The sequence below is a fragment of the Urocampus carinirostris genome, chromosome 15, assembly GCF_059441175.1.
Source record: "Urocampus carinirostris isolate Australia breed hairy pipefish chromosome 15, RoL_Ucar_1.0, whole genome shotgun sequence".
Classification (NCBI taxonomy): Eukaryota; Metazoa; Chordata; class Actinopteri; order Syngnathiformes; family Syngnathidae; genus Urocampus; species Urocampus carinirostris.
The window spans coordinates 11765789-11791924 of record NC_142363.1 but is presented as its reverse complement, the minus strand read 5'-3'; the positions used below and the strand labels follow the sequence as shown (position 1 = coordinate 11791924).

General features: G+C 38.2%; 1 protein-coding gene and 1 pseudogene across 2 annotated transcripts in view; one reads left to right on the top strand and one right to left on the bottom strand.

Moving 5' to 3' along the window:
* Positions 1-26136, top strand: part of tfb1m (transcription factor B1, mitochondrial) — a 67066-nt gene that overhangs the window by 24647 nt on the left and 16283 nt on the right. The gene's annotated exons all lie outside the window — the stretch shown is intronic.
* Positions 18868-18957, bottom strand: LOC148351558 (U2 spliceosomal RNA; annotated as a pseudogene).

The window sequence follows — 26136 nt, the reverse complement described above, 5'->3', positions numbered from 1 at the left end:
GTTTATGATTTCCCAAGATTTACCAACCCCCTAGTGTTATTCATAGTGTATTTATAGAGCTGTAGTATTCCAAGTAATGGCATGGATCTCTTTTCATTGGTTACAATACAGCAGGGGTGTGAAACTCATTTTATTTGGGGGCAACAAATGGGAAACGCATTCTCACAGGAACCGGATTCGTAAATTAATGGCATAAAAAGTGTGTCCTAGCTGAAAGGGTTAGGGACTTTTCAGAGGCTCACAACTAAAAAAAATGATTCTGAGGTGTAAGAAATTTAAAACAAACAATATTTGAGGGTCTTTTTCCTGTTTTTCTTCCCACTTAGATTTAATATCTTGGAGTTTTTAGGCAACTGTGCATATGTTAAAAAAAGAAAAACAAAAAAATGACTGAATCCATTTCCTCTGCAGTTTATTGAACTCATGAAAACTCATACAGACTGTAAAGTTACCAAAAACCACACAAACATTTATTTAAATGATTCATTTAGTAGTTTAAAAGCCTTTTTTTCTTTTTATTGAATTTTTTGTACAACAAAATGTTTACCTGAATATTGGAACATCACTGTTTATAGATATGAAATCTTATAGAAAGCAGCTAAATACAGTGGTTATTTTTTAAATTTTGTATTTGTATTGCTTTAAAAATACATTTTATTTTAAGTAAAATAACATCAGGTTGGGTTTCTTCAATGTTTGATTAAAGTCGGCAAACTCAGCTATGGTGGGTGGTTTTCAGTGGTGCTTGGCTTTGTTGACATCCTGTAGACATTTATAACTGCTGCTCATTTTTCTCAAGCGACTCTCTAAGGATTGTCTCGCAGGAAAGACAAAATGATGTGGCGTGCTACATTTGGCATGCGGGCCATATGTTTGACAGGATTGCTATACAGACGCTGCCTTACTTATGAACAAGATAGGTTTCGGACAATCGTTTGTAAGTTGAATTTGTCCGTAAGTTGCTTCAGTGATATATTTTCTATGGAATGCATGTTTAAGATTCCCTCGGAAAGAGGGGAAATTATAACTTGAGGGGCTGTAGTGAATTCAAAATCCCAAAGGTGAGAACAACCAGGAAAAGTATGTGTGTGTCTGTGTGTGGAGTCAAACTTTGGAAAAATTTACCAAATGAGAACAAACAATGTCCAACTATCCATTTGTTCAAATTTAAATACAAAAAAGCATTACTGGCAAAATACAGGGATGAAGGTGGGATATGATGGGATATTATTATATCAGAACTGTTATCATAAATATTATGTTTATTTTTATTGTTGTTATTATCATTGGTGCCGCAGTGACATTTGGTAACTAGGCGCATTATGACGTTGAGGGATGGGTATTACGAAGATTAGTGTATAAAATATGTGATTATTGTAATTATTATAATTATTGATATCTGACCTATGTAATAAGTATATCCATGAGATTTTGTTATATTAGACATTAGAGGAAAGTAGGATTTGTAAAATGTATTTAATAGGGAAGATAAAGGGGTAGGGAAAATAAGCATCTGCTTCTGACTACCCCTTTTCAAAAATGTTATGTGACATTATTTTGTTGTTGACTCATTGTTTTTGTCCTGTTTTTATTTAAGTGTTCGAAATAAAAATTTTCATTTATTCATTCATTCAAGGTTTATTCAAGTATGTTTAAAGCTTGTACAAGTAACTTGAATTGTTTTGTACTCAAACATAAACATTTCATAAAATAATGGGCTCTATAAAGATAAAGTTAAATTTAACTTACTTTTGGTAGATGAGCTTCAAGAGTTAGGCGACTTCATCCTCTGTGGTAAAAAGTGGTTGAAAAAAAGCGATCCGACAATTTTCTCAACCGCATCAAGCTTTCTTATTGTTCTTTCATTTTAAAAGAAATGGCTCGCCTCTCTTTTACACTTTACACCAACCATATTGAATGGATGCACAAGATATTAAACAATAAAAAATGTCAAAGTTCTTAATGCTCTGGACATACTGTCTAGAATGTTTACCTACAAACTAGGAAGAGGAAGCAGATTTTTTTTCTTCCGGGTGGATGCTGGCTGACCTCACACAGTGCCACCACACGCCGGTAGCGGCATAATGAAGCAATACAGTAATGTCCTGTACTCCGAAAAAGGTGCACACAATACAAAATGTAACTTACAGCAATGTCCGGAAATTTTTCGACATCCCGAATTTTTTTTTCCGTATCTACCATTTTACGTAAGTCGAATGGTCGTAAGTAGAGGAGCGTCTGTAAAGAGTTTAAACTGCACAAAATGTTAAATTTATTTCAGTGGTCTGCATCTGGCTCAAGGGAGGTTGTGTCAAACTTATTCTTTGACAAATGTTTTATGTGCACCCACTAAAATGACTGTCTGATTAAATACTGTGTTTGTGGTATTTTTAATTAATTAAATAATTATCTATTTTTACATCTCAACTGAGTTCATGTGTTGAATGTCTCTGGGCACCATACGTTCGATCAACTCAAAAGTTTGCATTGATCAGTGAGAAAATTGTACGTTAGCATGACTAATTACCGTGGCTAGATTGTGACTACTCCAGGGGTGTGCAATCCTTTTAAGTTGTGGGCTGCATTGGGTTAAAAAATTGGCAGAAGGACCGCGAGGAAAAGCTACTTGAATGTAGGGGGCAATGGACAAGAATGGCATCAAATCAACACATTTTAATCAGTAGTACTTTTTTCTTTTACCATTTTATACATATTATCATTAGATTTTTAACATTTTCGTCTGGCAGACCCGGTGAAAAAGCCTGTGGGCCAAAGTTTGACCTCCCCTTCTCTTGTCCTACAATTTGTGACTAAGATATATCCCTGTGTAAGACTGATGTTTTTGATTAAGGTTTATAATGTTGGGCTTGCTTTTATCAATGCCAGGTAGGAAAAATGTGACATAATGGCTAAGGGCAACCTCAGAAATGTCAGCTTTACAACAATGACACAATATCCCCTCATGTGCGGTCCCTTCTCAAGGTTTCTTCATTTTCCTCATGTTGAGATTTTTGAGTTTTTCCTTGCCCTCATGTAGGTTTTAGATAAGGGGATGGTGTCATAATAGTCTGTGGTTTGCAATAATCTGTGGTCTGGGCAGCCCTTTGAGACTCTTTGTGATTAAGGGCTATACAAATAAACATGACTTGGCTTGACTATCCATTTGCAGAATTGCCATGCTATATCTTTAAATGAGGTAGATAATGATCATTCTGACTTTGATGGGGACCTGCTGGTTTTGGCCTTGTTTCACTAGAGCTGTCTGTATTTTTACTTATGTTCAAGTCCGGCCTTTGTCACGCCTGTTCATTTAACAACCAACCCCTTTGGGGTTTATATGAGCTCGATATTCTCGCTTCGATTGCTCATTCTACCACGAACAGTAATGCAAAAAACATTGGGTCTTCTTTTCAATGATTGAGTACATTGAATGAGTACAAGAGCCGTATCGAATTATGAGCTTTAGCAAAGACAACTGTGCTCGATCACGAGTCCGTCAGTAAGGGATTTTCTGGTTGGATTTGGAGTTGGCGGCTAAAATTGAAATTGCTTCTATTGTTTCATTAGACAATTGTTTCTCAACCTTTTGTCCGCTGAGGCACTTTTTTTATTGAAAAATTGTGAGGCAATCCGCCCGTCAAAATTGTTAGGAAACATTTTAACTGTCTGCTTCAGTTCTTTTCATGTTTTTTCCATCCACGAAAAAAAGCAAAAAATTAACAACAAAAATCCATACACCTATTGAGAAGTGTGGTGTTATACACTATGAGCTGTTACAGAATGTGGTTGTGGCTAAAAAGTTCAGCTTTTTGAACTGTAAAATGTTGATTAAGTTGATAGAAGAAATGTATTATTCTCAAAGTGTTTTCTACACTACTTTTTGGCAGGGCTTAGGCTATGTAGTGAAGGGTAATTGTTTTGATTACTAATTTTAATGTAATTTTACATTTTTGTTTTTTCTCCCTTTTTTCTTTCCTTTTTTTAATTAAATAGGAACAATTATACTAAAAATGATAAATATTATTGGTCACTCAAAAACATTTTTAACCACAGTTTCTACTTTTTCAAAACTTAAATAATAGTTAAATACTTTAAATAGATAAAACAAGATATGTATGGAGCTTTGTTCACCGAGTCATACCACAATTACCACAATTATTTAGCTGAACTTACTGTATTTTCTGTACTAAAATGCACACCTAAAACCCTAAATTGGCCAGAAATTTGAAAATTCACCTTTAGAACCTCGCGCTCCCTATATGTGGCTGAAATTGGAACTACACGCAGTATTTATTTCTTGTGCAATACTAAACAAGGTTTTATGGTACGGTATTGATGCAATGATTGATCAGTGGAAAAACGGCGTTGAGAAAAATCGCGAAAACATTATTTGCAATGGAAATCAAACCCAGGTAGTGGCAGTGAGTGTCAAAGCCTGATCACTAGACCACCACAGCACACACATACAAAAACACATTAGATTTAATCTCTATCACACTATTTTTACTACTGGAAACAAATGTTGGATGATGGAGAAAACATAAATTGACAGATCTAAATAAATGCAAAGTCAGATCTATCCTTAGATACACCAAAGGTGATTCCCTCGTTGTTCATTTATGCTTTTTTTGGTAGTTTGACGTGTGTATCACTGGTGGTTCTGTGCTTAGGTTTCGGCGCTCTCACCGCCGCAGCCTGGGCTCGATTCCCGTAGCATGCAATGTTTTGTTATCTTGGCCAGTGACATTTCTCGGCGGATCAGTCATTAGACTAATATACAGTGCTGTGAAAAAGTATTTCTCCTTCTGATTTCAGTGTGTTTTTCTCCATTTTTATCTCTCACAAAAGTTTCAGATCCTCAAACCAATTTTAATATCACTCCGACAAGCCAAAGACATTTAAAATGCACTTTTAAAATGTTGATTTTATTTATTCAGGCAAACTAAATCAAAACCTATCTGACTTATGTGATTAAGGGCTATACAAATAAACATGACTTGACTTGACTTAAAAAAGTAAAAAGTAATTGTCCCCTGAAGCTAATAGCAAGTTGGTCCACCTTTGGCAGCGATAACATTAATCAAACGTTTACAACAATTGGTAATTTGTCTTTTACAATGCTGTGGAAAAATGTCGCCGTGCGCAAGGCAATCCGTTAATTATTTTCCACACCATTAATTAATTATTTTCCACACCATTAATGCGCGCAAGTGTAGACCACCAATAATTTTAATTCTGGAAAGAGAAGTCAAACATTTACAACCCTTTGTTTTGAAAATTGGTCATCTCCAAGTGACCGCTTTTGCAAATGCCTAAACCTACTCTTGTGTAAAATACAATGTTTCGTTTTTAAGATTGTGATAACAATTGACAAGGTACCAGGTAAGGCTTCAAACTATTGTCTCACCTGATTTCTAGCTAAGATGCCCAATTAGTTGCAGGTATTTAATTGGAAGAATTCTTTTTTGGCGACAATAAAAACCTTACATTTCTGTGGCTTTCCAACTCAAATGACCGAATGTTAGGAGCACTTGCAGTGATTATTTCAGTTTGGGACAAATCAGTCTTAGTCAAAAATGACCAAAACCGTCCATATTCTCCAAATGGTTCAAGAACAGGAATAATTGTACTTTGGGTATGTTTTGGATTGGGCTTCAGGGCAAATTTTACAGGGACGTTAAGGGTTAACAAATGTGAGATGACCCTTAGTAGTGGTTTCCCCCTGGGCACTACCATGGATGCCATTTTTGGCCAGTGCCTTTCTTATAGTGGAGTCATGAACACTGACCTTAACTGAGGCCAGTGTGGCTTGCAGTTCCTTGGATGTTTGTTGAGGTTCTTTTATAATATCCTGGATGAGCTGTCGTTCTACTCGGAGTAACCTTAGTTGGTCGACCACTGCTGGGAGGGTTTACCACTGTTCCGTTTTTTTTTCCATTTGTGGATAATGGCTCTGACAGTGGTCCGCTGGAGCCCCCCATCCTTGGAAATGGCTGTCAATTGTATTCTTGTTTTTGTAGCTCACTTCACTTTGTCTAACAGATTCAATTTAGTGATTTCTTGATTCAACACAGGTGGTGGCAATTAATTTTGTGTGTTGTCTGTGGAATTTAACTCCGCTATCCCAAAACTGTGGTTAGTTAGAGTTATTTTGTGATTTAACAAGGGCTGCTATTGCTTTTTCATATAGGGCCAGATAAGCCAGGAATTTTGTGTGTGTGTTTTGACAGATTGAATCAACATTTCAAACGGCATTTTGTCTTGCCTTGGGTTGTCTTTGTTTGTGATTAAAATTGGTTTGATGATCTACAACCTTTCTGAGTGATAAATATGCACAAAAAAAACACAGAATTCGGATAGGGGGCAAATACTTGTACAGTAATGTATACCGTAAGATTATAAAATGAGCAACGGTTATACACAAATAACTACAGTAACTCTTACTTTAGTTTTAAATCTGTGTGCCTTTTATATGAAAAATGTGGGACAAAAGACTGTTTTGTAATCCGGTGCGCCATATAGTGTGGAAAATAAAGTACTTTATCATTAGATAAAAATAGTTATTCGCTAATACCTACTGGATCCAGAAGGAAATTAGTTACTCTGCTGAAGACTGGAATATACATGCTGGACAACAGCTCACGTTTTGTCAATAATTATCACCAATTACATGAAATTGGCCAATTTTCTAGTGTGCTGAACCTATCTTTAGGAATCACCCTCTTGCCCCAAAAGTGTGTGCTTATCTCGTCTTCTCAGCTTTGGGCATACGCCATGGGAGGCTGTGACAAGGACATTTCAGAAATTGAGGGTGCACACAAACATGAGCAGTGCACCGATAGCATGTGGCATGCTGTTGTGTTTTGTTTGTACGGCACCAAATTGGCGAAGCCACGCTCTAATCTAATGCTGCAGGGGCTGACCGTTGCTAGTTGCAACTATTCCTTTCAAATTGCTTGATTTGTTCTCTACTGATCTGTTATTTCTATGTAAGCAAATCCTATTTTTATTTTCCCAAGAGACTAAACATGGAATTGGAATATGCTCTCAGAAAGGATGTTAGTCCTGTGCTTAGGCAGCTCCCCCAAATAGACTTAGCACGTTCCTGCAGGCACATTTGTGTGCGACCTGTCTCCTTGTAACTGATGAGATCCTAAGTGCTGATACTGGCGTGGCTCCATGGGGAATACGATAAATAAATTAATAGGTTCTAGAAGGAAGGCGCGGAAAGGTGCAAAGAGAGAAAAAGGGAAATGCGGTTAACAGCAGGGTGGTGCAGATGTGTGACTGCCATGTGTGAAGATTTCACAGGCTATTAAAAGCGAGGTCCCCTTCTTTCTTTATCACCTCGTAGCAGAGCCCTCCGTCTTTCCAGTCACGCTATTGCATGACCCGAGTGAGGCTCTTTTATCGTTCAATTAGCATTTCCCTCCTTTCTGCCGGACCCTTGTGTGATTGGTTTCCACGCTCGTCCTGGAAAGGCAGCTGGTTGACAGCTAAGGTGCAAACGTGTTATGTGATAGCTGTAACGTTGCTGTCAGCGCAGCCTTGTTGCCTGCGTTCAATTTTACCGAGTGTGAAACTACTGAAATGTCGATATAAAATATTGCCTGCTTCTTAAGGTTGTGGTTACGCCTGTTAAAGTACCTCCAGAGCAATTTTTTTTTTTTTTTCCCAGAAGTTGGCCTACAATATAGAATTTGATAATTAATATCGAACTTTATAAATAGCAAGTTAAATAGTGTTCCAATTTTGTATCCACCATATTTCCCGCTCTATAAATTATAAGGCGCACCCCCAAATAATAGTCATTTCTAGTATATTTTTTTATACATAGGGCGCACCGGATAATATGAAATTGAGACTACAGTAAGAGGTACTGTATGTATTAGTGTATTTATTGGGCCCTTTTGTTAGGTTCATGTCCCCAACATTTTTAATAAAACGCTCTGCAATATAGGACAAAGAGAATCGGTTCTTTATAATTAGTTACTTTATTAATCATCATATTGAAAGCCGCCGACATTCTGTTGTTAGACATCTTTTCGCTCGCTCTGCCCTGCTTGCTGCGCTCTGGCTCGGCTCGGCTCTGGCTCTGAGGATCTCCTCGAAAAACCTCCCTTCTAATATTCAGTTTTTGCCTTTGCTACGTAGAGTTGATTAGTCTTCTTTCGAAGGTCTGCTTTCCATCCAATGATGACAGGTGACCTTGGTCCTGGGAAACTCCTTTTTCCCCAGGCTCTTTGGTGAAAAACAATCTTGAGTTATGGCATGAAAAGGTCATAGGTCAGGGTACATCCGTTGGTATGTGAGAACAAAACACAGTCTGTAAAAACAACTCATGGCCCTGGAGTTTAGTTTACGGGCTGAGAACTCTTCAAAAATGGCTGAGAACACATATAACATATTAAATGTCAACTGTAGGATAAATATAATTATACAATCCTAACATTTCCCTCCTCTTTATCCTACAGTTGATATAATACTTCATTCAACTGTCATTTCGCAATACGATTTTCAACAGAGAAATCATGAATACAACACAGTTGTTACACTTAGAGGTTGTCGTCATAATGACCAGGATCTGAGTAAAAATCATGAAAATGCAGAGACAGGCAATCATCATCAACATTTGTGTCATTACAATTTTCACCATTGTCATTTTTATGGTAATTGCCAGAGTCATCGTCAGCATCGGTGTCCGAGGGCAACAGAGCATACAAAGGTACCATCTTTGCCTGCATTGGGGCAAGAGCTGTTGTAATTAGTCTCGTTAGCAATGTTCTTATGCACGGAATACAACAACATCCACACAATGTGAGAATTGCCGCAAAAACGGCTATAGCCATATATTAATATTTTTTATATTTCCCAAACGTATCTCCAAAACCATCCCACATTGATGTGTCAACTCCTGAGTGGTCTTTCATCTTGTTGTTAAGTGACCTGAGGCCTTCCAGGGCCTTTGTCAGACTTCCGTCTGCTGCCGTGTTGTTCGGTATGAACGTGCAACATTGGTCACCAAAGATAGAACAGACCCCTCCCTTTTCAGCCAGTAGCATATCAACAGCAATCCGGTTCTGGAAAGCCATGAGGGAGGTAGCAGAGAGTTGCTCGTGTATGGCGGAGAAACCTTGTTCTGTTTTGTTTCCTAACTTCTGCACATTGAAATGGATATAGTTTATTCTGTCAACATTTTTATTAATTGTACACCAATAACAAATCAAAGATTCAAAACCCGCTGCTACTTGATCTGCTAATTTGTATTCATCTGGTACGCCTCTTGGAACACCGATGCTGTCGATGTATGTAGGATCATTGTCACTCCAGGCATAGGTAGACCTTTACTTTTCCATGCATGTGATAACAAGCTCTTCACAGATGTTAGCAATTCAGGGATTGTGGTGGCGGTTATAGACACAGGTAAAATAAGAGACACAGATGCACACAATCCCGTGGTATTGTACGGTAGTCTATCATACAACTTGTCTTCTCCACACCACCACCAGATGTCACTCCGGGAGAGTGGTTTAAATGTTATATTGACTGTCAACATTTGGTGACATTGTGTACTATTCAGATTACTTATATTGTCACCAAATCCGGTTCTATTTATACAGGTAAAATTATTTTGAGCTACTCTTTTAGAAAACACAGGCTTATGTTTTTCAACTGTCGTTATGGGGTAGGTTTGATCCCAGAAAGAGCAGTTTCCGTTTGGTACAGCATTATTCATTACGTTTATCAGGCACTCTGAGTTCAGAGTGGATGGTACAACTCTCAAAAGAGGGCGAGCACCCATACACACAACACAATCCGTCATGACAGCATGTGCCGCCTGCTCAGCCATTAGCAACCAGTTGTTATCTATCCTTGAAATTCCTGTGGTAACTTTGAACCACCCATCAATGTCTTTGACTGACATGCTTACTGATGTGATATTTGTCGTTAGAGAGTAGTTACTTAATTTTGGCTGATCAGTCGATTTCATACTGTCATTTACACACACTACGACCGGGAAAAAAGGGGTCCATGCCCGAGGACCAGGCCCATAACGTGAAACCCCAGCACGTGCTGTTAAAAAAAAAATCTGATCCCGGAGGTCGAATTGTCTGGTTTGTAACGGTTATAGTCAGTTGTAAATTGCTTCCTTGATGCTGCAATTTAACCCGATTTTTTTTTTTTGAAATACTGGGCCTCAGAGCTGTCCCCTGGGGTCCAGTACTCCCCTGCTTCCGTTATAACCAAATACTCCCACCCTTGGAACGCTCCGGTGTCCAAACACGTACCACCAGTACTCCTCCCACCCTTGCCCAGTAATATGTGTTGGCTGTCTCCCTAGACTGCCTCACTGGAACCCTTTTAAAGAGGTTATCGGTATGGACATCACAATGGTGGCATTTGGTGGCACAGTCACTGTCACAGAGTTGTTATAGGTCCACGATATTAACCAAGAGTGCATGTTGTGGCGTGTTTACTGGGGAGTCGGCACATTCCACTAACACCCCTGCTTTTATTAAATTTTCAATCACTGGTTGTATCCCAGCCATAGCATCTGGCTTGAGTGGATATTGTTTTATTCTAGGGCGATGCTCTGTTTTTGGTCTGACTACTACAGGGGATGCCCCTTTTACAAGGCCCACGTCAGTAGGCCCCTGAGACCATAATTTCTCGGGAATTCCTCGTCCTCTCCGGTTAAAAAGATTTGTCATTCTTGTTCTTCTATTAAGTGTACTTCTGACTGCACTGTCACCGACCAGAAAAGAGCCTTTCTCCTTTGTACACTAATTTTTCCAAGTCTTGCCATTTGATGCTCTTCTTTTTGCACAACGAGATATGCGGTACGCATCTATCCATAAGCCAGTTATGCTGTTTAAACAGTGACTTGAGTGGGTCAGGTAAGAATACTGCTGCTATGGCATACATTATTTTGTACACACAGTTACCATAAACACAAATCATTATTCAAGTAAGCACAATCAGTTTCATACTTATGAACAATTATTTTCCAAAGCAAAAACGCAACAGGATTTGCAATGAGCGTTCAAAAATTGGCATCTGAGCGTCCATTGAAGTTCCATGATTTTCATTTGTTTCCAAGAGGGCACTCGAAAACCACTCTATATTTTGCTCGATAAAAGAACTGCTACCATATGCAATAATATTTTGTTTGTTTGTACATGATTCAAATTGAATCGTTTCTTCCGGCGCCGTCACGAATAGCAGCCACTCCAGCAGCTCCCGTGTTATTTTCGATTGTTCTCGATTGTTTGTTCTCAGCTCAGGGATGCTGCTGGAAATGTGAATTTCCCTTCGGGGATGAACAAAGTATCTATCTATCTATCTATCTATCTATCTATTTGACTTTGTCTGAATACTATCTTGGCCTAGTCACGCTGTTTGGTAATGCTCAGCAGAGCTTTCTTCTTCACATTCAAAGGACATGTGACCTTTCGACCGCAGGCCCAACACTTTACGTCTCGCCGTGTGTGTTACCCCCACACTCCCGTGAGCTCGTTGTTTATGAGCGTAGCTGGGATGTGCTCCATATCACTCCCTTGGCCTCGCTGTTGATAAGCGGCGCAGACAATGGATGACTGATGTCTTTGGCTCTTTCAGCAAATTAGTCCATGGCCTCTTTTTGACAGATTTATATGTCCTTTGGAGACTTAGAAAAAGTCTTTTTGCGGAATTCATTGGCACTTGAGAGTCTCGTTAATTCCACTGTGCTTACGTAGTGGGATTTTTTTTAGTAAATTGGCCGGATTACTCTATGTCTTAAATTTTTCTCTAAATTTAAGTACTAGTAGACATTATCTTAGTTTAATCAATTTCTACCCATTTATTTCCCATGCAATTATTCTTAAATTAGCCCGATATGTCTCGAAATCAACTAATCCGTTACTTTTATTTCCTATGACTCTCTTCAAGATTGATCAGTTTCTTATTGTCTTCTACTGTAAAAATGCTCTTCCATAGAAACCGTTCCCTTTTTAACTTAACCAAACCATAAGTCAGTATTTGTTACACATTTGCTTATCACTTGTCAATCGTAACACTCATTCTAAAAAAAATCAGTGTGTAATCATTGTCCTTTGGGCTAAATTTGTCAAAATTCCAAACCCACACACTATCTAAACATCAAAAATCTCAAAAGATCTAAAAAATCTCTAAAAATGCCAAATCGAACTTAATGTCATAACTTTTCTAATTGTATTTTCTTCTCTCTGTAATCATAATCAATCTTTTGTTATTGATTCAATATAGAGCAATACATACCCGTCACTCATGAACCATTTTGTTGAGTGTATTTATTTTGTTCATTCATATCTTTTATTCTGCGCAACAATCTTTGCTTCTACGCATTAGTCTATGTTCTATGCAGCCCTTCGAGATCCCTTGTGATCAAGGCTATACAGATCAACATGATCTGGTCCGACTATTAATACGTTTCTTTTTTCCTTTGTTTAAAAGAATCATTTCATTCATTGACTGAAATAGCTTCAGCTACGTTATTAATTATTTCTAGTCTCGAATTTTCTTTTCTGTAATACGAGAACAACTAAGGAAATAATCTTTTTACGTCTTACGCCTCTTTTGAATTTGTCCATTTACGAACAAGAAGATTGACACTAAAATTATGGACCGTTTTTAGTCATCTTCATTGCTTCAATCGCCCTTGCTTTATTAAGAGCAAAACTACACGTCTTAAAGTTATTACCCTTTGCTATTCGCATTTTCAACGAAAAATGATTAGTTGTTCACTCAAATATCCTTTCTTTTTAAACTATTCTGTATAATTATCTTGTATTATACACTCAGTGTTTTCATTTTCCCACTTACCTGTCCTAGACGCATCATTTATGCTGGGTACGCAACCTTTTTTTTTTTTTTTTTTTTTTTTTTTTCCTTTAAATTTTCATTATCATTTAGTTTACTCTTTAACAAAGATTTAACGCATTTTTGAATTTGCTGTACGAGTTTTTATTTTCCTGCACGCCGATCTTAGCTAATGAGATCTCGTCGCTTCGAGATTACGTCATTGTTGTTGGTAATTCTTGTCGAGCGAAGGTCAGTCTTTTTATTAGACAAACGGCTTTTTTCCTTGTTCAATTCATCAAAGAGAGCTTGCTTTCAAACGGCTCATTTGTTTTGATGATTGATATCACGAATTATGTTGTACTAAGATGTTAAAGAAAGAAGTACAGAAAGTAGAAAAATGGAAAAAGACAAGCCCGTTATTCGCAATCACCATCAACAAATGCAGAAAATAAATTAATAATTCGATGATCAAAACTGAATGAATACGCAGATATCTACTATATTTGTCACCGATTTATAAGTTCGATCTTTGTATCACTAAATTTCAGGGGTTCTGCCAAGATCTATAAATCTTTTAGCAAGCTAGTACACGGAATTCAAAATTCCTATCATATTATCATTATTGATAGTTCAGTTTAAAAAAAAAATCATATATATCAGGGTGTCCCCTGCCCACTGCCTGATGATTGCTGGGATGGGCTACAGCACCCCCGCGACCCTACTGAGGATAAGCGGTGCAGCTGCTGAGATGAGATGAGATATATATTATATATGTGTGTGCAGCACGGTGGCGCAGTGGCCAGCACGTGTGCGGCATTACTAAGGACCTGGGAACAGGTGTGTGTGTTCCAAGCCAGCCTGCATGCTCTCATTGTTACGGTTTACTTTCCTCTTTCAAAAAAACATGCATTTCAAGTGGACTGACTGGTCCAAATTGTCCCTATGTGTGAATGAGCTAGTGAATTGTCTATCTTTGTGTGCCCTGCAATTGGCTTGCAACCAGTTCAGGGTGTCCTCCAATCGCTGCTCGATGATCGCTGTGATGGATTCCAACAAGATGAGATCTACTTATCATAGTTATGGTTCATACCGGCCGAATATGAACACAAAACTTTTCTGGTTCTCACCTGTAACGCCTTTATTGTTGACATATTCCTTTAATATCATAAAAATTGGTGTTTCACTTACCATCGTTCATCCCATTCAAATATCTTCATCATCGTTAGTAATGCTACTTTTTTTCCTCACCGTTCCTCCATTTTCTCCTCAGCGGATTGTTGAGTCCAAATGAGACAAGAACCAAAATTCTGAAACTCAAAAACATCGTTAGAGCAACACTTTTGCTGTAAAATCAAACGTTTCCTTCCTTTGCAGTGTTTTCACGATAGTTCACTAATATATATATATATATATATATATATATATATTTTTTTTTTTTTAGTCTATAATATTTCTCATTATGGCAACAAAATAGTGTAGTTTTTGTATCACTACAGTATTTTTGTAGTCGAATTTATTATTGTAATACTTTGCAATTCTCTCATTTCTTGTTCTAAAGCAAAACAATATGTTATGTCTATGTTCATTTGCCTTCAAATAGATTTTCATCCTTTATATAATTTTCTTTTATTTTTATAGCTTATCTATAAAATTACTGTCACATGTTTTGACTATTTTTCACCAAATGCATATTACACAAATCTCAACTGTATGTAACATCTTACATGCAAATATTTCTGTGTAAATATTGTTTCACTATAACTTTATCTTCTCCTCAATTTAGTGTCCACTTAATTCCTGCGTCCTCATATTCACCTCTTTTTTTTTTTTTTTTTAATTATTCACAGCTTGCTCGGTGTCACGTGTGAATCCCCCTTCTAGATTTAAAACCATTATTCAACCCAGAAAAATAACTCCCTTTTTAATTAATCACTGCCAAGGCCGTGCTATGACCCATGATCTGACCTACTCAGGATTAATCAGTTTCTCGTTATCTATATCTATGTTTTACTCTGTCAATAAGGGGGTCCACTTGGCCTTTTAGCCATTGAGAATCGGGCGGTAAAACCCTACCCTCTTCACGGCTTCTCCTCGGAAGTGGGTAAATGGCCTGGGGGGTGTTAGCGCATGTGAATGATTTGGCATATTGTGGGGGCGGCGTGGAGCGAGGCGTATTACTGTGTGCCTGCTCTTCCTCCCTTTAATCGACGCGGTTCACTATATGGCCCTGTATATTCGTTATCCTCCTTTTTAGGATACATTACGGTATTTCCACAAAGGTAATGCCATAAATCGCAAATGGTTTGCATCTAAACAACGCATTTCAAGTCAATGAAGATCTTCAAAAGCACTCTATAATGTGCTCCACTCTACCCATTTACTTACTCTAGATTTAAAACAGTTCAATATTGAAAAAGTAAGTTTTTTTTTTCCAATCTATTGTATTAAGGTTAGTCTCACTTAATTTTCACCAAATTATCTCTCTTAATATTTAATTAACTTTCCCCTTTATGTTTCTCTCTCCCTTTTTTTTTTATTTTTTTTTTTAAACCAATTAAATCTACTATTTTAGCTTCACCTATTTAATGTGAAAATGGCATCTATTTATTTATGAGTTATCTTACTCATTTGAATTTCACTCAATCCATTTTTTCCATTTTAATTGAAAGAGAAAAAAAGTATTTATAAACAATTTTTTCAATATTTTTTGGTATAAAAATGCCCTTATCTCAAATTAGTGTATTTCAATTCACTCAATTAGATTTTTCCTATTCTTCCCAGTCCTTTTTTACCAATTTTTTGAACTGAAAACAGGAATATTTTATCTTTTTCGGTATTATTCTGGCATTCTTTTGATTTAACGCATCTAAATAGCTCATTTATTTTTTTTATTTTTTTATAAAATACAATTGCCCAGGGGCAACTTTATATTTCATTCGCTCTTTCTCAATCACACAGACGTCTTGTTTTTTATCGTGATCACGCTCTTACATCGCTTGTTCTTCTTTTTTTTTTTTTTTTTTCTTTCCACTTATTTTCAGTTGACAGAGGACTCCGCACATCCTTGTGAAATTTAACTAACTTTAAAGCGCTGGGTTAGGGGAGTCCACACCTCCCGCGGAATTTTAACTGTCTGAAAACTATTTACCTGATAGAGTCTAGAATTGTCAGGGTTTTTCTGTTAAGAATCTGCCCACCGTAATTTTCGTTTTCAACGGAGGATTCTTTAATCTTTGTCTCTGTTAAGATTTTATTCTTAATCTTTTCGACGGAGGATTCTTAAACCTTAAGAATCTACCCCCCCCCGCTCGCGAGTCAATTTCTTTTACCGGTTATCTACATGCACACAATGTTACGAATAAATTTTACTCACGATTCTCTAAGTCCTTGGCTTTCCGTCAACCGTCAGATCCCAGCCCGCGAGGGAAGGTCCAGTCCCGGAAAAAGGGTCTTTATGCTGTGGCCACAGTCTTTCCTGGATTTTCCTCTCGCGTCCTGGAATCATCTGGTATCTTGGAATCCGGTTTCGAAGGACCAATTAAATGTTAGGTTCATGTCCTCAACATTTTTAATAAAACGCTCTGCAATATAGGACAAAGAGAATCGGTTCTTTATAATTAGTTACTTTATTAATCATCATATTGAAAGCCGCCGACATTCTGTTGTTAGACATCTTTTCGCTCGCTCTGCCCTGCTTGCTGCGCTCTGGCTCGGCTCGGCTCTGGCTCTGAGGATCTCCTCGAAAAACCTCCCTTCTAATATTCAGTTTTTGCCTTTGCTACGTAGAGTTGATTAGTCTTCTTTCGAAGGTCTGCTTTCCATCCAATGATGACAGGTGACCTTGGTCCTGGGAAACTCCTTTTTCCCCAGGCTCTTTGGTGAAAAACAATCTTGAGTTATGGCATGAAAAGGTCATAGGTCAGGGTACATCCGTTGGTATGTGAGAACAAAACACAGTCTGTAAAAACAACTCATGGCCCTGGAGTTTAGTTTACGGGCTGAGAACTCTTCCAAAATGGCTGAGAACACATATAACATATTAAATGTCAACTGTAGGATAAATATAATTATACAATCCTAACACCTTTATACACCTACGGTACATACAAGGGCTGCACGATTTTGGGGTGAAGAAAACCTCGTTTTTCACACTAGTATTGCAATTTCTATGCATTTTTTTTTAGTTTTTAAGATAAGTGCATTTTCTGTGCTAATTTGATTTTTTTGGGGGTGTCCGTACTTCAAAGTGGCATACGTTAACCTGAAGAAAAACGTTCCCTCTTCTGATGAGCTTTGATAGGGTTGATGTCTGCTCACACAATGCTCCGACTGGGTTAGTGGCATTGCGTGCTGCTCGCAACCATGCCTCGCCTTTGTTTGCTTGTGCCATTAAAACATGCCTCTGATTGACCGGCGCCCTTAAAACCCGAACTGTGACAGTTGTGAACGGCCAAACACTATCACTCAAATAACAAAGGGGCAAAAAAAACACAAACATGAAATTAGAAATCCTTGAAAAAAAGCATAGCGTCCTGCGATTACACAACCGCAGTACATCACAATGCAGTATTGATTATATTTCAGTTAATGGTGCAGCCCCAGTACATATTAAAATGATTGATTTGATCAGTCACCAAGTGTCACTAACAGAACTCCCAAAACATTGTATGCAACAGGAATCACATCAGTGTAGTGGCAGCGAAAGTGCCGACACTTTACCCCTAGAAAACCTGCGGTAGAAATGACATACAAAAAAAGCATCAGACCTTATCTTATTGTCACACTATTTTTACTCACTGTGCTAGGAACACTGATTTGCATAGTTACATGCGAAGTGTGTCATCTGTACAACTGGTAGTCTAGTAAATATCTTCTTGGGTTCCGTTTTGCGATTTGGTTAAGCGACGTATAAGTCCCGCGCACACCTGACACGAATCGTGAAGGTAGTTTGGCGTCGACGCTTTTGGCTGCATAATACCATTTGCGACGTGCCCTCACGCACCTGACGTAGTTTTCAGCGGCGCACTTTTTCTCTCTCCAAGTTCTTTACGTCAAGTATTTTTGAATCATGTTATAATTCAAAATACCGACCGACATAGAGTTACAACTAAGGTATCTACTAATGCACCGAAAGAAAAGGCAAATGAGGGCTGCGTTGCAAAAAAAAAATGTGAGCCCTACTGTACATTCGACAGTGCTGCTGTAGACAGTTCGAACAAAACTGCTCCTGGAAGTGGATGAAGGGAGTTGGCTCCCCACTAATTAAGACCCGGTTCCCTTCGAGAATACAAACCACGGAGACTCAAAGTGACAAAATTGTACTTTTTTTTTGCCCAATTTTTTGAAAGGTTTTCTGTTTTTGGGTACCCTCAGCAGCAAGATGGCGGACAATAATGTCAGTCCCTCTGGGTGAGGCTCATGTCATGTAAAATAAAAGTTGTTCTAACCTATAAGTAAAAATGCCACATACCATTTGATAGTTATGTATTTTTGCTTATATTGTTTTTATTTTATTTACGTTTTTACCACCAGGAGGAGCTACATAATACACACTATTTTAGGGTAAGTTTTGTTGATTAAAAAAGACATCCTGTGCAAATGTTCATACAGAAGTAACAATATTTTTTATTAGTTGTAATGCAAATAACTTTAATAACTCGTAGATTTGCTATTCATAGTTTGTCACAAATTACCGTAAATTCCGGACTATAGAGCGCACCTGATTATAAGCCGCGGCCACCACATTTTAAGAGGATAACCGCTTTTGTACTTACACAAGCCGCACTTGCATATAAGCCGCATGCGCCCACATTAAAACATGTAACACAATCGCAAAATTAACCCAAACCCGACTTTGAGTCCCGCAATTGTAACTGAGGGGGGGATTTTTTAAGGGTTATTGTTCTATTTTCTTTATTAATTATCCATTTGCGTTATCGTTCAGTTCATAATACGCTACAAAGCCAAGGAGCCGGGACTCTTACTCTCAGCCAAAAGGCCAAGCTAAGGTCCTAGCCTTAAAGCCTTGCTGCGATCATTGCGAATGCACCGTTCCCGGAGGTACTGCAATACCGGGCCGATGCGTGGAGTGGACAGAGCAAGCTCTTATTCCATCTCCGGATTGCAAAAATCGATCGTCACATTCATTAGGATACATGCAAAGCCAAACCAAAGCTGAATATGAAGTACACAGTCCAAAAACTGCAGCCGGCAAATTGAACGTAAGATGATACCGGTACTTACAATAAGACGCGGACCTGCAGAGTCCGGGTCCCGTTGAAAATAATCCAAGGAGAAAATAAATGTATATTTCCAAAGGTAAGGGTGGGAAAAATATATATGCACTATTGTCCGCTGCGTCCACAAACACGTCTCACCTTTACTCCACTTCCCATCAGCCCCCGTTGTATTCGCTCCTTCTTTTTGATTCGCCCGTGGAAAACATCAGAATAAGTCTCTAAAATAAATACATTACAAAAATATACAGTTGCAAATACATATTATACATGGTTACACATATTTCCTAAGAAATACGGTACACCGAGTGAGTTTTTAAAGCTTTAATAATAATATGATAACTTTCATCCCAAACCGTGTCTGTGAAGGGTAGCAAAACGCTACTAGGAACACGCTCGCAACACAAGGAAATGGGTCTGTTAAAAAATAATCTGGTATTTGTAAAAATCATGATAAACCATGCTCATCTTCCTCCTTAAAACTGACGTCATTAAAGTCTTCTTCCCCAGTATGGGAAAGAGACTTTGTCATATTGACGTCGTCCTACGCTCCTTCATTCAAAAACACGCTAGCAACACACTCGCATATATTCCACCAGTCTAAATATTAACTTTTGTATTGGAGCGCCGCTGGCGGCTGTTAGAAAAAAAACATAAATTGGCCGCATCACTGAATAAGCCGCAGGGTTGAACATTTGGGAAAAAAGTAGCGTCTTTTAGTCCGGAATTTACAGTAGCTTAAATGGGAAAAAAAACCCAGCTTTATCTGAACCGCTTATCCTCAGTATGGTCGCGGGGGTGCTGAAGCCCATCCCAGCTATCTTCGGGCAGTGGGCAGGGGACACCCTGAACTAGTTGCCAGCCAGTCACAGGGCACACAGAGACAGACAACTCACTTGCTCATTCACACCTAAGGACAATTTAGACCGGCCAATTAACCTGACATGCATGTTTTTGGAATGTAGGAGGAGACCGGAGTGCCCGGAGTAAACCCACGTAAGAACGGGGAGAACATGCAAACTCCACACAGTAAGGTTTCATCCCATGACCTCAGAACTGTGCCACACACGCGTTAACCACTGTCCTGCCGTGCTGCCCCGCAATTCAAATCCAACTCATAAAATTCCTAACAGCAATTCCCAATTAGTCAAGTTATCAAACTCTTGTTTTTTAGTATTTTAATTATTTCCATTAGTTGGCGTGCAACAAAATAAATATCTTCCGCCTACTGCCCACCACGGATCCTCAAAGAGGTTTGGAAAAAAACATGAGAGGTATTTACCTGCCTTGAACAACCTTCGGCAGTTTTTGAGTGAAGCAACTTTAAAAGTTGCAGCCTTGGGCCACTCCATGGAAGTGCGCTTGGTCTGCTTGTACAAGAAGCCAAAGCCCTTCCTCTCCAAAGCCCGCAAGCAACATCAGACTTGTATATTAGGCCGCTTACATTCCTGCCTACCTTTTTGAGAGGCTGCTTTTTTATGCTTTGGTGGTGGTTGTCTTTTCAAGGCGTATTCATGATTAATGTCGTCTTTTTTGGTTTCAACATCTCTTCTCCCACGCACTCTTCCTGTTTTTTCTATTTCCTTTGGGGTTTTTTCCAAGGTAATGTTGCTGGTTAAGGTAGCAAGGTGGCCGGTGCCCCCCGGGCTTCTGCCATCCCATTTCAGTTTGACGGACGTGACAAATTACAGCTCACCCACCAGTGGGTGAAATGTCGTCATGATATAGGTAGGAATGGCCAAGAGGAGAGAAAAGCAAGTAATGGCAGTTCAAACTGACCTTTGTGAAGGTCGAGCACATGAAATATGGAAAAATACAAGTGTGTTAATGTGGATTGGGGACCTTTTCCGTCAAGTGGTTAGAAAAGGCCTTCAGCTGCAGACAGAGATGGGCCCGTGGGTTACAGATAGCAATTGCCTTGTAGATATTTGGCCTTTTCAATTGCTTTGCCATGATAATAACTGTTTTAAATGTACCCTTGGGTGATAAAAAAAAAAGAAGGTATTTTTGAAATCGGCCTAGATTTTCATAGACAAATCTGCCAAAATCACATGTGAGGTGTTGAGGAATGGCTTTGTCTTCAGCATGTTTGTTTGCTCCGGCTATAGAGAAGGCAGGTTTTCAAAATAGAGGCTGTAAACAGATGAGCCGTATATTTTGGGCACAAATGAACTAACAATTAAAGTCATTTATTTGTCTTGCCTTTAATCCAAAAAAGTCTCAGGGCTGCACAGACCATTACACAATATCCCCTGATCTGAAACTTAAATGAGGGAAAGAAAAACCTATTGACGAACTAAAAAAATCTTTGCAAATTCTATATATTTAAATAAAGCAAAGGTTCATATCTTTTGGATTCTGCCAGGAGTGAAAAAAAAAATCATCAACCATAGCTTTAAGTGATTTCAATTTTTCGGCCTAAATCCCGACAAATTCATTCCCCTCAATTTTATATTTTACCAGTTAGAAAAATTATATATTTTTTAAAAGACAAATCCTATTTTTGAATAATAACAAAACTCAAAATGTAGAAAAAAATAAACATTCCGCTTACAGGCAATGGCCGTTGGCATTCACTTGTCTGAAGACTAGCATGTTTTACCATCATTCTTATACAAAAAGTGTATTTACAAACCTTGTAAAAAATATAAAGTCGAACACACAGTTGAAAAGAGTACTACTGATGAATGCTTTGTCATTTTGGGGGAAACTTACTCATGACACTCTACCCTTAATGAGAAAATCAATTGTATTTTATTAGAACAGACAAAAATTTTGTCATTGCCCTTTTCGGGAATATACTTGTTTAGACATCCCCTATTAACTCAAAATAAGTAGGGTGATATAATAAGAACCAACTGAAGTTATATTCTCATGACTAATAAATTAAGTTATAAAGGAAGAAAGTATATAATCATCACTAAATATTGCCAGTGACTCTTTTTTTATAATCAGGGTTTGTACAGGTGCCTGGAATCCTCGAAAATGCTTGAACTTAATGTTTTGTTTCTAAGGATTGAAAATGCTTTAATTTGAGGTAAAGTGCTTGTAAATGCTTGAAATGTATCAATTATTCTGGGACATGCAAAAGAATATGGTAGCGTTTCCCAGTGATAAATTGTAATGGGAAGAACTTCCTGAAACTGAAAAAAATAAGCTATTTATTACACCGATATGGGTAGATTTGTCTCAAAAACAAATACATTTGCTATTTACTCAAAGTCTAAAAACCACATATGTAAATCGCAGATATTTTTGTGGCATTGCAAATTACATGATTCACCCCAGATTTGTCCTTTTTATGGTACTGGAACAATCTGAAAATTAGCTTTGAAAGTCCTTACAAAGTGCTTGAATTTGGCCATGAAAAGGTGTAGGAACCCTGAATAGTAGAACAAAGATTAAGTGTTGACGGCAATTATTAAATGTAACTGTCATTCTGGTGAGTGACGAGTGCTTTCGTATAATAGTAGATTACTCTCAAACTATTTGACAACCAATACAGACATACCAAACAGATATTTTTTTTTAGCTGCGCTGAAAGACCGCAGTGGTAATGTTTGTTTTCATTGCCTGTGACCAAATTAGCTCAATTGTAAAAGTCAGGGCAACACGGAATTGCTTTAGAATCGATTCCAACCAAACAAACTCATTTCAAAGGTTTGCTTTTTTTTGCTTGCACGGTCTTCCACACAAATGAATGCATTCCTGTTTTGTTGATATGTAACCATGTTAATAGCGCCTAAAGTTGTAGGCCAGGTGACATGCGATTTACCGCGGAGTTCCCTCGCACGCTGACGTTATTGGTGGAGGGGCTGAGGATTAATGTCAGGATGCACTTCATATTGCATGGAGGTGGGAGGCTCCGAGCTGAAACCATGTTGCAAGGCCATCCATAAATCATAATAGCAAAATGGCACGGACAAGCTGACGGCAGGAATGCCGACGCCCATATCTTCTCCATATTGACTTTTCCCAGATCTCTTCCCTTAAATCACAGCGTGTGGAATATAAACGACCCAATTATTTGAGCGCACATTTTCTGCCGATTCGCCTGAACAGATGGCGGACTGATATTGCATCACTGACGTCTGAAATCTTTTACGTGGGAAAGACAGGTGAGACTAAGTGCCCTCGGTCTAGGAATGGAAAAGATGAGATTCTGCAGGAAACTAAACAATCAGCCTCTGTTACTTTAGTTTATTCGGCTGGGCAATGATTATTTGTGTATAACACTCACTCATGTATTATGCACACCCGTTATTCTTGATTAAAATTAGGTTTAAAATTTGGTTTCACTTTTTCTTAGCTTTAATTAAATAAGCATTATAAGCGACATACATTGTTGAATATATGGATGCATGATTACAATTATGTATTGACAATGTCTACTATAAATACAATACCAACATAAGATTTACACTGTAATAATGTAATGTTTTTCAAAGTCCGAATCATCATCATGTACTGTATACCAAGAAGTTTTTTCCTCGTCGTGCTTATTTGTATTTCCATCTTCAAAACAACTTTCTGTTTTCTCCATTCTCTGACATCCCTCTCTGGTTTCGTGAATAAAAATAGTGTGATAAAATAGAATGCTTTTCCATGTGTGATCTATATTATTGGTGATCTAGTGTGGGGGTTGGGAAACTTTTTGACTCAGAGCCATGAAAGCAAGATTTTTTACGTTTTTTGAGAGACACACCTTATATTCGAAGACAAAATTCGTCAAAATTGCCAAACCCGCTGTCCAGACAAAAGCTGATTCAGCGCATTTTATTTTACTGTGTGACGTTTGATGATTTGATAAAATCTATGAAATCGTAATGATGATAGAGCCTGTGTCCCATATAAACAAATCGACCACTTAAAATTTGTCTCCCGCTCGCAGTTACTTAAGATCATTGAAGCTCATTTTGACCGTCATTTTTGTCAGAAATAATGGTTACAAAACAAGGTGATAGCAGAGTTCTTCTGTAAAATGTCACAAAATACTGCAAACAAGAAGGATACGGCTGTCTTTACCTTCCTCGCAGAGCGCACTCGACGAAAAAGAGGAGAAAGTGCTATATACTTGTTCCACGGTCAGACTGAGGAGATAATTTCTCCCTCATGCCATGAGGTTCTTTAACTCCACCCAGGGGAGTAAAAGCCTACATTAAACCCCAACCCTACATTTGCATATTACCTTATTTTTATTACAGTGTCTATTTTTCGCAACACTATTTAAATGCTCTTTATTCCACACGTTATATCAGGTATTTTTGTATTCTATAGCTCTTATTTTATTTTTTAACACAAAGATACTGCTGGAAATGTGAATTTCCCTACAGGGATGAATAAAGTATCTATCTAAGTGCTATGTGTGCTAAGATCCGCCTGCCCCCTACCGCTCACCCAATCAAATTTCTCCGGGTCCTTCGCTGGAATTTTTGGGTGTTTACCATTTGTTCTGTGGGTTTTGTACTGAACTAAAAGCCTCTGAGTTGCTCTCGCTTTGCATACACTAGAATTGTAAAGTCATGCAGAAGACCGCTTTGGGCCCTATTTTATGTCCGAGCCAGATGTACTCATGAGATCAGTCATACGTTCCAGACCCCTGGTCTAGTTGTTTGGAGGATTTGACCCTCTCACCCCTGCAACCCAGGTTTGATTCCCATTGCAATGTTTTGCGACTGTGGTCAGCGATCTTTTCGACTGATCAAATATTACCAATCATATTATTAAAGCATGGGAGGCGCGGCAGTTAGGCGCGGCGGTTAACGTGTTACGGTGCGGAAGGTCCGGGGTTTAATTCCAGCTACTGTGCGGAGGTTTCCTCTCTCATTCCAAAAACATGCATCTTTGGTAAATTGGCCGGTCCAAATTGCCTCAAGGTGTGAATGAGCAGTCGAGTGAGTTGTTAAAGCTTTTAACAAAATGTTTCCCATAAATTCACAGAAAATGTTTGAAATTCAGGAAAGGACTCATAATTTGAAAGGTTATGGGGAATTAATACCTAGAATTTAAACAATGCTTAAAGGTTTTTGTGTGTTATTAACTGAAACGATGCAAAACTATTCACAGGTGTAAACTAATCTACAAACTTGTTTGGTCACAGTATGTACTGCAAGCAGGGGTCATCAGTAATTGATTTTTGAAAAAAAAAAAAATATTTAAGTGCGAAAAAATTAATGTTAATTTTTTCGCGGCAAGGCCAATTAATCGGTATTTATTGGATTTCTAGCCATTAATTGGTAATTTAATGGTATACTAGCCGTGTCAATATGGTCGAACAAACTGGTCCCTCTAATCTAATCTAACCATTTTTTCCTTCGGTCCCATAACCGTGCGAAGATTACAATCAATACAGCGTAGTAGTAGTGGTGTACAACGTGTGCGTATGTGCATCCACGACGTACGTGCTTGAGGCAAAACGTGAGCCAATCAACAAGCCCGATTTTGTCCCGACCAATAAAAAGCTGCTTTGCAACCACACTACGTACGTACAGCTACCGTGTTTCCCCGAATATAAGGCCGGCCTTACTTCAAAATCATCGTCAAAAATTGAGGTTATGAAATAAAAATATGTGCAAAAGTAATAAATTTTCGCTAAAAATTTCTTAGAAAAGCATTGCCGTTGTTAAATAACGTTGATATCTACGGTTTTCATAGGTAATATGAGCCTCTTATTTGCAGGAAGGTTGAATTTCATTTCTCATAAAAAGCTGGGCCTTATATTCAGGGTGGGTCTTATAATGGGGGAAACACGGTAGCTTACGCGTATGCATGCACTGTCCCGATTGTGCGTGTATGTGACCTTGACCGCATACGAAATGCTCGCGCGGCGTGAAAATTTGCACGTTTGTTGACGCAATCGACTAACAAAAAACCTGAATATTTTCGCAATTAATGGGTCGCAATAATTGATAATTATTTAAATTTTGCAATAAATGGATTTATGAGTTTAAGCAACCATTCCATTAATTGTTCGCAATTAATGGCATTAATTTTTCACCAATCATTTATTGCTGACCCCTGACTGCAAGGGGCTTGGTTGGCTCTGTAATGTATATGCTCTTACCATTGTTGGTATTTT